Raw genomic sequence first — 15290 nt, forward strand, 5'->3', positions numbered from 1 at the left:
CCGCCTTTGTGTAGATCTTCGACAGGTAAACAAAGCCGTCGTAGCAGATAGCTTTCCCCTCCCTCACACAGAAGAGCTATTGCATAGTCTAGTGGGGGCAACCCACTTTTCCAAGCTTGACCTTGCATCAGCTTACCATCAGGTCATGCTTCACCCCGAGAGCCACGATTTAATGGCTTTTATAACACACGACGGCCTCTTTCATTTTAAGCGCGTGTGTTTTGGGCTCGCTTCAGCACCATCTGCTTTTCAAAGTATGATGTCGAAAATTCTGCAGGGTTGCAGCGGCGTCCTGTTCTATATCGATGACATCATTGTGGTTGGGAAGGGGAGAGAGGAGCACATGGCGAATCTTACCGCAGTTCTGAGGCGCATAATAGAGGCAGGACTCAAACTGAACACAAAATGCGTCATCGATACGCCGGAGCTTGCGTTCTTGGGCCACAGGATCACCGCAAACGGTATTGTGCCGTTGAAGGAAGAGGTTGCTTCCATCCAAGACACTCCAGCGCCCACTGATCCAGCCAGCCTTCGATCATTTCTGGGATTGGTCGAATATTATTCTAGGTTTATTCCCAACTTCGCTGACATGGTTGAACCAATGCGTATCCTGCTAAGAAAGGGGCAGCGATTCGTTTGGTCTGACGAGATAGACGCTAGTTTCAGAAAGACCAAAGACGCGCTGGCATCTAGCACTATACTGAGAATGTTCGATGCATCTCTTCCAGTCTTAGTGTCGACGGACGCTTCAGAGTGCGGACTTGGAGCGGTCCTACAGCAGGTGGACGGACATAAACTGCACACTGTCGCTTTCTCGTCTCGAGTTCTTTCGCCAGCTGAGAGGAAATATTCGGTAGGAGAACGGGAAGCGCTTGCCTGCGTTTGGGCATGTGAGCGATGGCACGTATACCTGTGGGGACTCCACTTCACGTTGCTCACTGATCATCAAGCCTTGGTGGCATTGCTTTCAACACAAGGAACAGGAAGGCGCCCCTTGCGGGTAGCGCGATGGACAGAGCGCCTACTACGGTACAACTATACCGTCGAGTACCGCAAGGGGTCGCAAAACCAAGCGGTGGACGCACTCTCAAGTTTGCCCGCGTCGTCTTTCCAGGAAGGAGAAACGCTGTTTGACGAGGTTGTATCAGTTCTCGAAATGCCTTCCTGCATTATCAGAGAACAGTTTGAGCACTCCCAATTGCAAGCTAGCACACTGCAACAAAGGAACATCTATGTGCAATCGTCGCGGCCGGCACACAAATTCTTATCGGCCGAGCTTCAGCCGTTCTTCAAAGTACGTGACGAGCTTTCTGTGGTAGACAATCTGAAATTGCGTGGCAAACGGCTTGTGGTTCCCACATCACTCAAGCAGCAGGTAATCGCTGCAGCCCATGAGTCGCATCCCGGAGTTGTGCGAACAAAAGCGCGGCTGCGAGAAAAGTATTGGTGGCCGGGCATGGACCGCCAAGTCGAGCTAGCTATCCAGAGGTGTAGAATATGGCAGGAAGCAGACAAGAGCGTCAAGGTACGAGCTACACCCTTGCAACCGGTCCCCTTTCCAGAGCAGCCGTGGCTCAAACTAGGCATGGATATTGTAGGCCCATTTGAGAGGGTGCCCTACGATTGCAGGTATGCAATCACGCTTGTCGATTACTATTCCAAATGGCCCGAAGTGCATTTCTGTAGCGAGACAACAACCAGCACAGTAATACGCTTCTTAGTATCCGTGTTTGCACGCGAAGGCTACCCAGAAGAGGTTATTTGCGATAACGGTCCACAGTTTGCATCTCGGGAGTTTGAGGCATTTCTTCAAGATCGTGGCATCCAGGTTAAACATTCGTCAGTGTACTATCCACAAGCAAATGGCCAAGTGGAGCGCTTTAACAGAGTATTAAAAAGCTTCATTCAAGTGGCGGTTCTTGAGCAGCGACCCTGCGCCAGGCGGTAACAGAGTACCTGGGTGTTTACCGATGCACACCGTATGCTACAACGGCAAGGGCTCCAGCTATTCTGCTACAAGGGCGGCTGCCAAGAACTCGGTTGGATATCGTCGGGCATCCGTAGTTCACCTTCTTTGATTATCCTCACTTGGAACTCCGGCGTTTACGTGAGCGGGTGAAGCAAAAGCAACAGAGCAGCAAACGATATAGGGATGCTCGGAGGGCTGCAAGAGAAACCAGAGTTGACGTTGGTGACTTCGTCAGAGTGAAGAAACCCACTACTAGATTTAAAGGTGACGTGGAATTCAGCCACCCAAGAGAAGTGATCAGCAGGAAGGGACCATCCTCTTTCCGCCTGGCTGACGGCAAAACGTGGAATGCATCGAAGTTCTCAAAGGTGCCACGAGCCTCTGCCGCCCTTTACACGTGGGGAGGAAACGGTACAGCTAGGGGAGGAGGATCTCTGCCTACATGTGAGGGCACCACCCCAGAGATAACTGCGAGTGCTTCAGCTGCTGCTCCTTCGGCTGCGCAGGCGCCCACGGCTCCTTCGGCTGCGCAGGCGCCCACGTCTCCTTCGGCGGCGCAGGCGCACAGGTCACCTGCAGCGACGCAGTCGGCCAAGTCTCCAGGAGCAATCACACAGCAGCGCAGGGTGCAACCACCAAGAGACTACCACGTTATGGCTACAACGTGTAGCGAGCGAAGTTGTGCTAAAGCGAATAGAACGGACATATCCAGTGTCGTGGATTTGTTTTGTAAATGATGTGATTTTGAAGTACTATATAGCTGTGTTCATTGTACAGTTTGTATTTTTGAATAGTATTTTTGCATGTGTACTAACATACTAGCCTACTACATTACTAATCCATAAAGCTGTTTTTAAGGAAGGGAATGTGTTGTATATTTGTCATTTGGTTTCGATTCCGCGATCACAGCCGCAGGTTGCGCCAGTGCTGTTTAGGTATATAAGCATGCGCAAGTTGGAATAAAGGGGCTTTTGTTCCGATGTGCACTCCACTTGTCTAGTCGTTCATTCATCGGCGGCACAAGCCGCCACTACACTGCCGCCTAGGAGAACTGAGCAACGTAGTTCATTATGACACTAATGAGCTCCGACAGTTGGAGCCTCGATTCCAGCGTCATCGCGTACGTGGAACGCGGCTGAGTTGAGGCACCCTCCGCCATCTACTGCTTTCGTTATCGGTTAGGTTTCGTTCGCACGGTTTTCAACGGGCTCTGGGTTCACTCTGATTTACGCAATGTTCCGGCGCATGCAATCCACTGTCTAACGTTGATGCGTCTAACGGTGCCATAGCGACGTAATATAAATAGGGGCGTTTAATTTCATATGGATGGACAATAAATGCTTCTATGAAGGCACATTTAACTTTCGTGTTTTACGGATTCCAATGAAAGAAGCATCAACCACATTTTTTTAATTTTTTGTGGGAATGTTTTAGCTTTTCTATTTGTCTTTATTTTTGGTTTTGCAAAGTTCTGCCCGAACACTTATCCACATTTACGCGATTACAACAATAAAGGTGTTACTTCCGCCAGATCTGCATTTTTTTGGAAATGCAGGTCGTTACAGGGTCCGCGATTTTCGGTATTTTTTATTCTTATTTTGAACGTTCATTTGCGGACATTTATTGTTCATTCTTTGGTTTTGGGGGAACATGTATAAGGTTCACTTTATTATTTTGACAGATCATTTTTGTAAAAAAGGTATTTTTTTTTTAGTTTTTCAATATTCTCTCCGACCGTTTATGTCCTTTACGCTATTACAAAGAATAAAGGTGTTAGTTCCGCTAAATCATTTTTGTGTAAATTCAGGCTATGCAGGGTTCTGGCTGGGGGAGGTGGTACTCGGCACAGAATGTTCCGCATTAAAAACTAGTATTCCTGACAGTGAAGTTGAGAAACAGAAGTTTTGCTCTGTAAAAAGTCACAGTGACGAATTCCGTAGCACCATTCTTTATTGCAGCCCTAAGTAGCTCAGTTTACGATACTTGAAGCACTTTGATTTTTTGTCTTCACTTCTTGGTTTGGAGGCCACCTGTTTCCATCAGCAACCAGGAGTTTCTTTCCTTTTGTTTACACAAACCGATCTGTTGTATTTTTCTGTGGTAGTCACCGTGCTTTCTGTGGCAGTCACCGTGCTATTAATGAACATCCCATTAAAACAGCGCACTGAAACAAACATTTAGTAGGTGATGATTTGTGAAAGTGTGGTAATGTTTATTCGCTTCAAAAGTAGAGATACAGTCAAACCCGCATATAGCAAACTGCAATATGCGCCGCGATTAGGTCGATAAATGCAATGGTTCGATATACAGAAACCCAGCGATAACGAGGTTTTTGTTACGAGTTCGCAGTCTGCGGGAGCACCCCCCCCCCTTTCCCCATCCCCGCATGCGGAAACCAACACAAGTACGTCGTTACCATACACAAAACAATCCATTTATTGCAAGCAATAAGGCTCGTTTCCGCCTCAACTGCCTACTTCGCAAAAAAGAGGTGATTATTCTTTTCTGTTTTCACTTTCATTATGGTGGCGTCAACTAGCACTGTATTCGAGTCACTGTGCTTCAATATCGAAGCAGTAATGCCGGAGCATATCAACTACCGAAAACGCTTCATTAAGCGGCGGACGGCTTTCACCTGCGGCATCCTCTGCCTCTTTGGTGCTTTCAGCAGCGCCAGCTGCCATGACATCGGCGACGGTGTCTGCGCCAGAAGGGCTCAGTGACGGCCACCTGGTCGTCGACGACTCAGGAAACCACGTAGGAATTCTATGGCCCTGTTTTGTTGTGCGGAGTTGCAGTGATGAACCATTCTCAACTAGCCCGGCTTTCCACTCTCCTTCAGTTACGGAAAGTTTCCGGCGTCACGTCGCTTCATGTGAGGTTCAACCTCTGAACCGCGGTCAATCAACATATCAATTACTGCTGTGAGGCTATGCGTTTTGGCGGCAATCCTAGGTTCGCCTTGTTGAAAACCAGGAAGCAGGCGCGGGTTAGAGGACACCGCTTTATTCACGGCTTTCAAGCGGCTAGCGTTATTCGATTGATGACGAGGTCTCGAGCCTCGCTGCTTGTGCGGTCGCTCCTCGTCTTCACTTCCGTGGCGTCGTCTTCAAACCAACCAGATCACATTTTGTTACAGGCTCCGGGCCGGCGCAATAATATGGATCTGGTTGGCTTGAGCTGGTTAATATCTTGAACCTGGCAATGGATTGGCGATTGATTGGCGCGTCCGTAGTAGAGAACTGGAGGCTTCCTTGGAGTCGTGTGCGCAGGGCGCAACGCGTGCAGGTATTTGTTTCGCCGCCCTAATTTCCATGCTCTCTCCAGAAGGTGCTTTCCGTGCTTCCAACGCTCATAAAGTGTCTCGGACGATGAAGCGCCGGGCGCTGAAGTCGAGAATAAACATTCGGCGGTTTCTTTCGTATCAGCTTCTGAATCGGTTTCGACGAGGACTTTTAAGGCCCGTAAACTTTCTTCGGAAGATTCTTTCTGGTCGGTAGCTCGTGGTAGGTCCACCTCCAAGGAGGCCTTTTCCTGCTCAAACACTGGCTCTTCATTTGTTACGTGCGAGAATGTCACTGCTTTTGATTGTATGCTTGGTGAGGTTAATACCGCTTCTCCAGGCACTGTCCACGCAAAAGCCGTTTCCTGGGACATAGCCGTCGATGTGGACATAGTCGTCAGTTTTCTTGGTGTTGGTCGCTTCCAGTTTGGATCGCACAATGAAGTTATGTGGTGTCCTTTGCAATTCCGACATGTGTGGCTTTTTGCATTCTTGCAATTCTTAGCGCTGTGAAAGGGCCTGGCGCAGCGAAAGCAACATCCCTGCTTTCGCAATTTCGCTTTCTTTGAGTCTAATGGGAGTTGAACCCGGCAATCATCTGTGAGGTGGTCGTTCGATTCACAGAGAAGACATTTATGGCGGGATACCTTCACCGTTAGCGAGGCAGAAGAACCTTTTATGTTGTCGTCGACGTGTTTCCGGTGTGGTTCTGTTGTGGTAGCCGTATCTGAACCAGTCGTTACTGAAGTGATCTCCCGACTTCGCACTTCAAGGTTCAAAAGTTCGAGTAACGTTGATACTTCATCAGGCCGTTCTCTTCTCTGTCCTTGTGGCGTTGTTAGCATTAACTGATTAAACTTGAGAACGAGCTCATAGGGCAACTTCTGCAACAGCGCAGTCTTCAACATGATTCCGTAGGACTCAATGTGTACTCCGAGGATTTCGAGTGATCTAACAGGAGTGTGTACACATTCATGGAGCGTCTGAAGGTCGCTCATGTTTTCACAGGAGGTCACTTTCGGGAGGTTCAGCAAGTTGCTCATGTGATCGTTCATTATCAGGCTTTTGTCTCCAAACCTATGCTTGAGCAGTTCGATGGCTATGGGGTAGCTTTCGTTAGTCGTTGTTAATCCGCTAATGACGACTTGCGCTTTTCCCTTTATATAACTGCGTAGGTACTTGAACTTGTCAACGTCGGCTAGGAATGGGTGTTTATGTATCGCTGACTCGAACTGGTCCCAAAAAGTAGGCCATCGTATAAACTCTCCGTTGAAAGACACGATTTCAAGTTTGGGCAGCCGAAAGTGGATTCCTTCATCAGGCGAAGTTACAGCTTGTGCCGCACTGGTCGTTGTTAGAGGGCACACGGTGGCAAGATGACTTTCAGCGCGGAAGACCATGCATGCAATAGAATCTATGTAATCTTCTACAGTTGCCAGTTCATCGTCTAGTTGGTCATCGGGAACGAGGTCCTCTACCTCTTTGTCTAGTTCGGTTAAAGCAGCCTCTTTCCGTTTAAGCATATTAAGTTGCTCAGCCAGCTCACCGGTCGGTAGTGGAGTCACCTCCATCATGGACTTCATCTCGCTGATGACCCTTGTAGTCGAGGCGCGAAGCACATTACGCTTCCGTTTCAGACGATCCATGATGGGGCTCGGTACGCAGAGATGGCTCTGGCGGGAGCTGATTCGATGCGCCGTTCGTGACCGTTGTGTTCTCTTCAATGGGCCTGCTTCTTCGGTAGGGGTCTCCAACGGTGTAATCCTTTCATCCTGGTCACGGCACCAAATTGTTGAAAAGCAGGAAGCAGGCGCGGGTTAGAGGACACCGTTTTATTCACGGCTTTCAAGCGGCTAGCGTTATTCGATTGATGAAGAAGAGGTCTCGAGCCTCGCTGCTCGTGCGGTCGCTGCTCGTTTTCACTTCGGTGTCGTCGTTTTCAAACCAACCACATCCCATTTTGTAACACGCCTAGTTCGATATATCCGACGTGAACTTCGTTATAAGGAATATGTTTTGCGTGCATTTTCGTAACTGATTCATTTTCGTTCGATATATAGCATAATTCCCTCTATCCGGGTTCGTTAAAATCGGGTCTGACTGTATTCCTTTCTGCAAACATTACACAATGCACCCCTGGTTTAGCTTAAAGCTACACAATAATAGAAAATAGTGACAAAGAGGAGTCTTTCAGTTCCGTAGGATGGGAATGTTTTTGTGCAGGTGGAATCCCTGATACTCAAGAAACTTAGTGGCAATGCAATCATTTGACGATGAGTAATGGCGCTTTGCAGTGGTGATATGTTTACCTTTGCACAAATCAGTATAGGCTGTCAAACTCTTTATTATTATTTTATTTATTTTAGCCTGTTGGCGGATACATGTTAGTGATTTTAAAGAATCGTGGTGCGCTTTGGTTTAACCACAAAGTCCATTTAAATCCAACATTTCTATTCCTAGATCACCTGTTATGGGATTACACCCGTCGTCCCAGCACTATCATTTTATTATGTATATTTGTCAATGTGTGGTTTTGGTTCTGGCTACGTACCAATGATTGTTTATCATTAAAACTGTTGTTGATTATAAAGCACAGCCCCCAAATTTTAGTAACTTTTCTCCCACTGAAATGTATTTGGTTTAGAATACCAGAATGATAAATCCCGCACCGACAACTTACCCAACTTCCAACATGATAAACTCCAAGTCTACTCTTGTATGCCCACTGCCCCCTACGTAGAGGCGACCGGTCTTCTCCGACTCATTAAAGGTTTTTAGTAATCGAATTGACTATATTCAAGGCTTGCGGCGTGAATCCCACGGCGCTGTTAGTCTCTACAAGCTAGCTTCATCGCAGTACTGTGCAAGGTGGTCATTAGGGGAAAGAGAGAAAGCTTTTTATAACAGTAACGCAGAGAGGTCTGCCAGCATGTCCTCGCCTACATGCTACTCTGCGAGGTTGGGAAGAGGGAATAAGTTGCGATTGGAAGTAAGGCGGAAGGGGCAAAAGAAAGAAGGAAATAAAAGTGTAAAGAAAAAAGGAAATAGCGTGTATGTTGGGGAACGCGAGTGCGACACGTGAAGTCTATAAATGGTTGCGTAGTGCGAAGATGTTCTAGTTCTACATCATCTCAGCGACACCGAGGCCATTGAAATATTCAAAAATGCGGCTAGCACTTTCCGCTGAGACGAGGGACATGGCCATGGTCCCAGAAGGGTTAAGGGTAGGAAACTGGTTGAGGCACCCGATCTTCTGTGCCAGGTCGTTTCTTGCTTGACTGTATGTATGTAGTGCGCTCCAGTAAGCTATGGTCGGCTGATTCTGGTAAACCACAGTTGCCACAATACGGGTTCAAGGTTAAGGCAAGCCGATACCGGTAGGTATTTGTGACAGCTACGTTAAATGTAAATGTAATGAATGGAACAAAGCATCTAGCCGACGTGGAGCTCGCTCAAGTACCCTCATTGCAAAAGTAGGAACGACATGATGCAGGAGGGGATTCTGATTTTCTGGGAGAGACCAGAAGGGGCTATTCTCCATGAAAACAAGCTCATTTGCTAGTCTCGAGGCATCGTGCTTCGTGAAGAAAATGTTCCTCACGTTCCACAGTCGTAATCCTCTCTTGGCAGCCTCATCTGCTTTTTCGTTGCCTATGATGCCGCAGTGGGCAGTGTTCCACTGCAGTATCACGCGGTGCCCGGCGTCGCAGAGTAAATGATTCAGGTAGGAGATAGGAGAAGTCAGGAGATATTTGTTCGTGAATGCTGAAGAAGCGTACACGTCGAAGAGTTTGTAGCGCTCTCATCGAATCTATAAAGATAACCACTGTGCTGGCTGCTGGCGGTGAATGCAGCGAAGTGCTTTTTTAATGACATGAAGCTCAGCAGATGTGGATGACGTTGGGTGCTGAAGACGGTATGAGAGTACTTGGCCGGTTGATGAAATGAAGAGTCCAGAAGAACTGCAGTCAGGCGTAGTAAAGCCATCAGTAAAAATGTGGCTCATATGAGATTATTGGCTACTGATATGGGCAAGTGTTAAATGAAGGAGGCAAATTTGAGGCATAACATTCTTTGCGGTGAGTCCAGGTATGTTAACATTTATGCACACGGGTGATAGAGTCCAAGGCGGGAAATCAGATGGAATGATCGGTCGTCGTTGGGTAGGTACGGAAATGTATATAGTATTTATAGCTTCTGAGAAGGTCGAATTTTTGTTGCATTGTACAATACCTGCAAATAACATGGTTTTTGCATGCAAAGTCTGCCCCAAGTATATTATAAATGTTTCTTGCAATCTCAGAATATCTAAAAGCAAGCAACCAGCCTCTCCGGCAGGGCCAGCACACGTAGAGCCCTTAGGAAGGCCGAGAAAGGTACACAGACAGTTATTCCTGGCCGCATTCAGCTGCTTTTTACATGTGGGCGACAGCCGTAGCAGAACAAGCAGGCTGTAGCTCAGCAAGCCGACTAGATATGCTTTGCACAGTAGCACCATGAATCTACAGTTGCTGCCCCATCGACTTCCGGCAAGGTACCCAATTATTCCTACCAGCGCAGAGATACGAGTACGTAATCTCTTGACTTCGGGCGTGCATGATAGATTTTGATCCACGATGATTCCAAGGTATTTTTGGGTTCGTACGCATTGCACACAACGACCGCCAAGGATTAAAAAGTATTGGGTCACCCGTTTGCGGGTGAACGCCACGGCAACGCTTTTCTCGGAAGAAAGGCGGTGACCCTTGGACGCAAGGTACGCAGACACATTTCTCAAAGCTTTTTGTAGTCGCTGTTGCGTTGTACGACGTGACTTCGCCGCACACCAAATACTGACGTCATACACATAACGTGTCCCTTGACGCCAGGAGGGAGAACACAGTTTAGCTGGATAAGCGTACGGTTGAATAACAGAGGACATAGACCGCTCCTTGAGGCACTCTTTTCTGTACGCAGTGATCGGAAGTAGTGCCTTCTGGCGTACACATGAATATTTCACGCCTTCTGACGTAGCTCACAATCCGCGTGTACAGTCTTTCATCAAGACCAAAAGCATCTAGGGACTCTAGAATTGCAGTGTGCAAGACTGAATCAAATGCTCAATTTATGTCAAGAAATACTACCGTCGGTATGTTTCCGCAATGTACTTCTTCCAGTGAAGCCACGAGAGCAATTATGTTGTCGAAAGCGAATCTGCTTTCCGCGGAAGCGATTTGTTTTAGGTAGGTATAGGTTTCTGCTTTTAAACTACCAGCACATTCTCTTTAATATCCATTTCTCCATGATTTTGACAATGCAGCTTAGTAAGGCTATAGGCTGGAATGAGTCGAATCTTGTCGGTTGATTCCCAGGTTTTAGGAACCTGGAGAAGAAGGTCTCTTGACATTTGAGATGGCCGTGTCGAGCTCTTGAATAGAAAATGGACGGTCTATTGCGGCTACAGTGTTTGGTGGCGCTACGTCGGGGACACATTGACGGGATGTTCGAAGCATGTATACTGTAGATATGAGCCGACAATACTCCTGAGCTGCTTCTTTTTGTGATATGCCTTCGTGCAACGACACCGCCTTGAAAGGATACCGTTGCTGGTTGTCGTTCCGCATACCTTTTATAATGCGCCATATCCTCTATAGTGGTTCGTGGACATCTGATGTTGTGCAAAAATTACGCCGCCATTGCCGGCTTGAGTTTTCTATATAACGCCTAACGTGTCTTTGCGCTTTGCGAGCCTGCTGAAAGCCTTTTAAGTTTTTAGTACGTCGCGCCTTACGCTCAGCGCGTCTACGGATGGCACGCAGCCTTTCATATTCTGGACCAGTATTAATATCTAGGCGCTTCCTCACGACGACTGATGTCTCTGTCAGACAATAACCCATAGTTGGTATTATGTCACTGTTATGAGTTGCTGCGGTTATTAGCACATCAGTACTGTTTTTGAAGGCTTCGCAATGTGGGCGCCTGACATTGCTTTGACGTCGACGCACAGGTGCATCTTGATAGGGTATTAAAATCGGAAAGTGATCGCTGTCCCTCGTTTCCTAATCTGCACGCCAACTAAATGTTTGGATGATGCTGTTTGACACGAACGAAAGATCGATACAGGTGCAGATTGTTGTATTTTTTAGGCAGGTTATGCTGCTATCATTGAGAGATTCGATACCGTGATTCCACTTTGTCCACTCCAAACCCCGCGGCATGAGCGATAAAAACATTTCCCCAGTAGCTGTCCTGCGTGCCTGGGAGATACCACATCCTGGGCGTTAACTGTGATTTAAAGGAGATTTTTAACTTTTTCTGCACTTTGGTTTTTCAAGTTCTAAAATATTCTTCAGTTTTGGAATGGTATTTATGCGTCCTTTAAACTATGATTTCCTACAGAAGGGCACAATTTTATGTTCCAGCGCTTGAGCCCTACATGTCCCACGAGCAAAAAACGTACTCTCGGTGAAGCCACTTGAACGAAAAACCACAGCAGCGCTAATTGAAAACCTTGCTAGACAGCAACATGAAGCAAGCAAGCAAGCAAGCAAGCAAGCAAGGAAGGAAGGAAGGAAGCAAGGAAGGAAGCAAGGAAGGAAGCAAGGAAGGAAGGAAGGAAGCAAGGAAGCAAGGAAGGAAGCAAGGAAGGAAGGAAGGAATCTATTAAGAATGGATGGCCCGAAACTGCATGGAGGAAGGAAAAGGGCGGGAGTTTTGGGGCATTTTTGGACACGGGCATTTTTGCTTTCCGCCTGCATCACAAAAGCGTCCGCCGCGGCAGGGAATCGAACCAGAATTCTAGTGCTCAGCAGCGCAACGCCTTAGCCACTGAGCCACCGCGGCGGGTCTTCATAACAATGAACCCACGTCGGGCAGTGTTGGCCGCGAAGTATAGTAAGGACCGGGTAGAACCAGACGATGTTCGGGAGGTCTAGCATAGATGTGCATGGCATGAGTAACAGGGGGATAAGGTGCGATGCCAAAGTGGAGGAACGATGTGAAAATCCTGCGGAGTGTACAGAAGGCGTGTACCCCGTAAAAGATGTCTTGAAATCTGCAGGCGATGGGTCGTTACATACCGGGGAATAATTGCAGAGTGTCCGAAACTGAACGCGGTGTTCTTCCTACCTCGCCACGACGTGGGCGGTTAAGGCAAAGCCAGAACGGGTCTGGTTCAGAAGCACTTGCACTCCACAGTATTAGCCAGGAGGCAAAGGATGATTGGATGGTATGATTGGAGATCGAGGCACAGATGATTGGAGGTAGAGTTTGCGACCTTGCGGCGACGCCGGCGCCCTCGTCAGAACCGAAGTTGGCTCCACTGGCAATGTTCTCCCTCAGTTGACGGCTATACGACAAATATGCCTGGCTTGCCAACCTGCGGGTGCTTTTGTTACCGACATGGCCTCCATAGCCAGAGATCCACCGTACAGTAGAGGTGTGTGGAAGGCCTGGTACAGGGAGCTGCGTAAATGTTTAATGCAGTGTGCGGGGTATTGCTTATGAGGAATTCCCGTAAGTGAACTCAGCACAGCTCGTGAAAGTGTACATATGGTGGTACGCGCATGATTGCCGAACGGAACGTGCTAGGCGTAGGCCTTATTTAATAGCGCGCAGCTCAAGCTGCATACTGTCCGTCCGGAACGGAGTCCATGATGTAGGCTCGAACGCTGTATTTATTGCTGTCTGGTGCCATAGCTGCAAGTTTCACTGCACTCGTGCGGTGTTTTCAAGAAGCGTTCACGTACACACCTAATATCCGTGAGTCGGCAGTGTCGGTAGAAGATGCTGCTGCGGTTTGCACCTGCGTAGCAAGTTGCGCCGCGCGAGAACAACGGGCTGTTTCCGGGGCGGTGGTCGGAAGCCACACCTGGAAGTCGCTCACAGTCATGACGTAGTAGGTTGCATCTCTGCAGCATCAAGTGCCGACGGTCGCAGGCGCCTGCCATGCGCTCATGTATTGTATCGGCAAGCGTGGGCAAGTAGGAATAGCGGCAAAGCTCTTCGATGCAAGTGTGACGTGGGAGGCCAATAATAGCCCTCAGAGCCTCCTAGGGCGTCGGAACGAAATGCTTCTCGTTCTGGCTATTAAGGTTTTGTAAATATATCTATTCAATAGATCAACTCCACAAAAAAATTTAAAGAGTCAAAAGCACTCGCTGTCGTATACCTTTGGATGACGGAGCTGCAAATGACGCTCCAAGTTTCCACCTAGTTTCCCATAAACTACATGGCGGCAGTCGTTAGCCCGGCACCCAGGTTTTAATGGGACGCGGTCGCAGATGAAAAATCCTTGAGCGCTATTGGTTCTGGGGCACCCTATTGGAGTAAAGTATACAATTGTTAGGTGCGAACACTCCAAGCTTCCAGAAAACCAGCGTGCTGCGCGCGTGCGCTCCGTTCTTCAGTATGCCGCCTGGGTCTCCGGCCGTAACACTAGTATTCTTCTCAATAAATTTGAGGCCAATGAAAATTAAAACTCTGGTTTTGCGCTTTGTAACTAACTCGTATAGGGACCGGGCGGCCGTTGTATGGCACCACCGTCGTTTCAGCGAAGAGCGCCGCCCGTGGCGAACCGCTCGTCAGTGGAATGCCGGTGGCGGTCAGCGCAGCGTAGTTGTGCATGGCTTTCTGTCGTTTTTCTGCGGTGCGGCTTGCAAAGCGAATGTAACCCCACGTGCATTTTTCAGATCGGTAAATCTTGAGTGTGGATGTGACGTTTACAAGGTATGCCATGTGTATTATTTACGCCCATACTCAGTATTTACAAATAGCAGACGACGCTCAATGCGCCAAGCTGGAAGTCGAGCTGGAAGTGAAAGTTCGTTGCTTCATGCAATTTTTTCATGCCTGCATGCAGTTTTGCGAATGGAGGAGTATATTCCCGCTAAATGCTCCACAAAGCCGGTGTGTACAACCGATCTAGGGATGCTGCGGCGCAGGCCTTTGGCAGTTGATGACGAAACGGCGCCGACGACGTGCACAAGCGAAAGACAAAGTTGGAGGTTGTCTTCGAAGATTTACCTCAAAATATAAATTGTGACGGATGACGCTTTCGTATATTCATTACCTACGGCTGAAACGTGTTTAATTTCACAGAAATGCTCTTACTACAGTCATCGGGAATCGTTGATAGAATAAATACCGCATGGTAGTAGAATGTTATTGCTTGTCGTGGAGAAGCATTGCTTTACAAGAATTGCAATGGTTTCTGGCTAGTTGGTAAATGGTTTTTCAAAAACCAATTCCTGCGTGACTGAAGGACGCAAGACAGGAGGGTGCCCGTAATCTGTACTCAGCTTCACAACTGAATGCTGCGGTCGGTTTACAAGCTGCCACCTACGCTTGAAAAATCATGCACACCTCCGTCTAACGACGATGATGGTTTATCGCAAAGCTCTATCGTATGGGTTTCCTTGGTTGCCTTCTGGATTTATACTTTGACTAGGTAAGCGTCGAATTTGGCCAGCACGCAGTTTGGTCTTTTGGTCGCAGCGTCTTTGACTTTGACCATTTCCCATTCGATTTCGCACGAAGAAAGCTTTGTGTTCAACCATCATAATCATTAGATGATTTTGCTGTTTAATTCTGAACTTCCATGCCCCCTCTCCAAATCTAAACTTTTTCCAGTGTGTCGGAAATGTGTCTGTGGTGGAGGACTCGGGCTCATGCACCCATATTTGAGGCAACTAATCGCGCGTTTTCGGTGTCTTCACCAGGCATTACACGATTTTTAGGTACTCTGTAAAGAATACTTAAGCATTAAAAAACACCGGCTGACATTCACACTGCCACATTTTTTTAACTATCGGTGCCAGCCTTTATTCTACGCAGGGGGTAAAACGGGAAGCGGAGGAGGGATGGTTTGTAGCTTGGGCTGTTGAGTTGGTGAATAACTTTGGCTCTTGATAAAATGACCACCAGAAACGTGGGTTTTCCACTTCGGCTTTTAGGCTCCCATGCTGTCACAGTGTCGCTCACCAAAACCGAAGGCACAAAGCTCACGGTTACAGAAAGTGTAAACTACCGCAACATTTCTACGGCTACACGGTAATCCAA

The 15290-nt window shown here is 47.8% G+C and overlaps 1 long non-coding RNA gene across 1 annotated transcript in view; it reads right to left on the reverse strand.

The window, feature by feature from the left end:
• Nucleotides 1–3932: 3932 nt before the first annotated feature.
• The window catches only part of LOC144157880 (uncharacterized), a 34626-nt gene continuing 23268 nt past the window's right edge, over nt 3933–15290 (reverse strand). The window contains exon 3 of the long non-coding RNA XR_013319899.1: nt 3933–4133. This is a non-coding gene — a long non-coding RNA (uncharacterized LOC144157880). The remainder of the gene's footprint in view (nt 4134–15290) is intronic.

Source organism: Haemaphysalis longicornis, unplaced genomic scaffold, assembly GCF_048455015.1.
Source record: "Haemaphysalis longicornis isolate Haplotype H1 unplaced genomic scaffold, Haemaphysalis longicornis Haplotype H1 scaffold_10, whole genome shotgun sequence".
Taxonomy (NCBI): Eukaryota; Metazoa; Arthropoda; class Arachnida; order Ixodida; family Ixodidae; genus Haemaphysalis; species Haemaphysalis longicornis.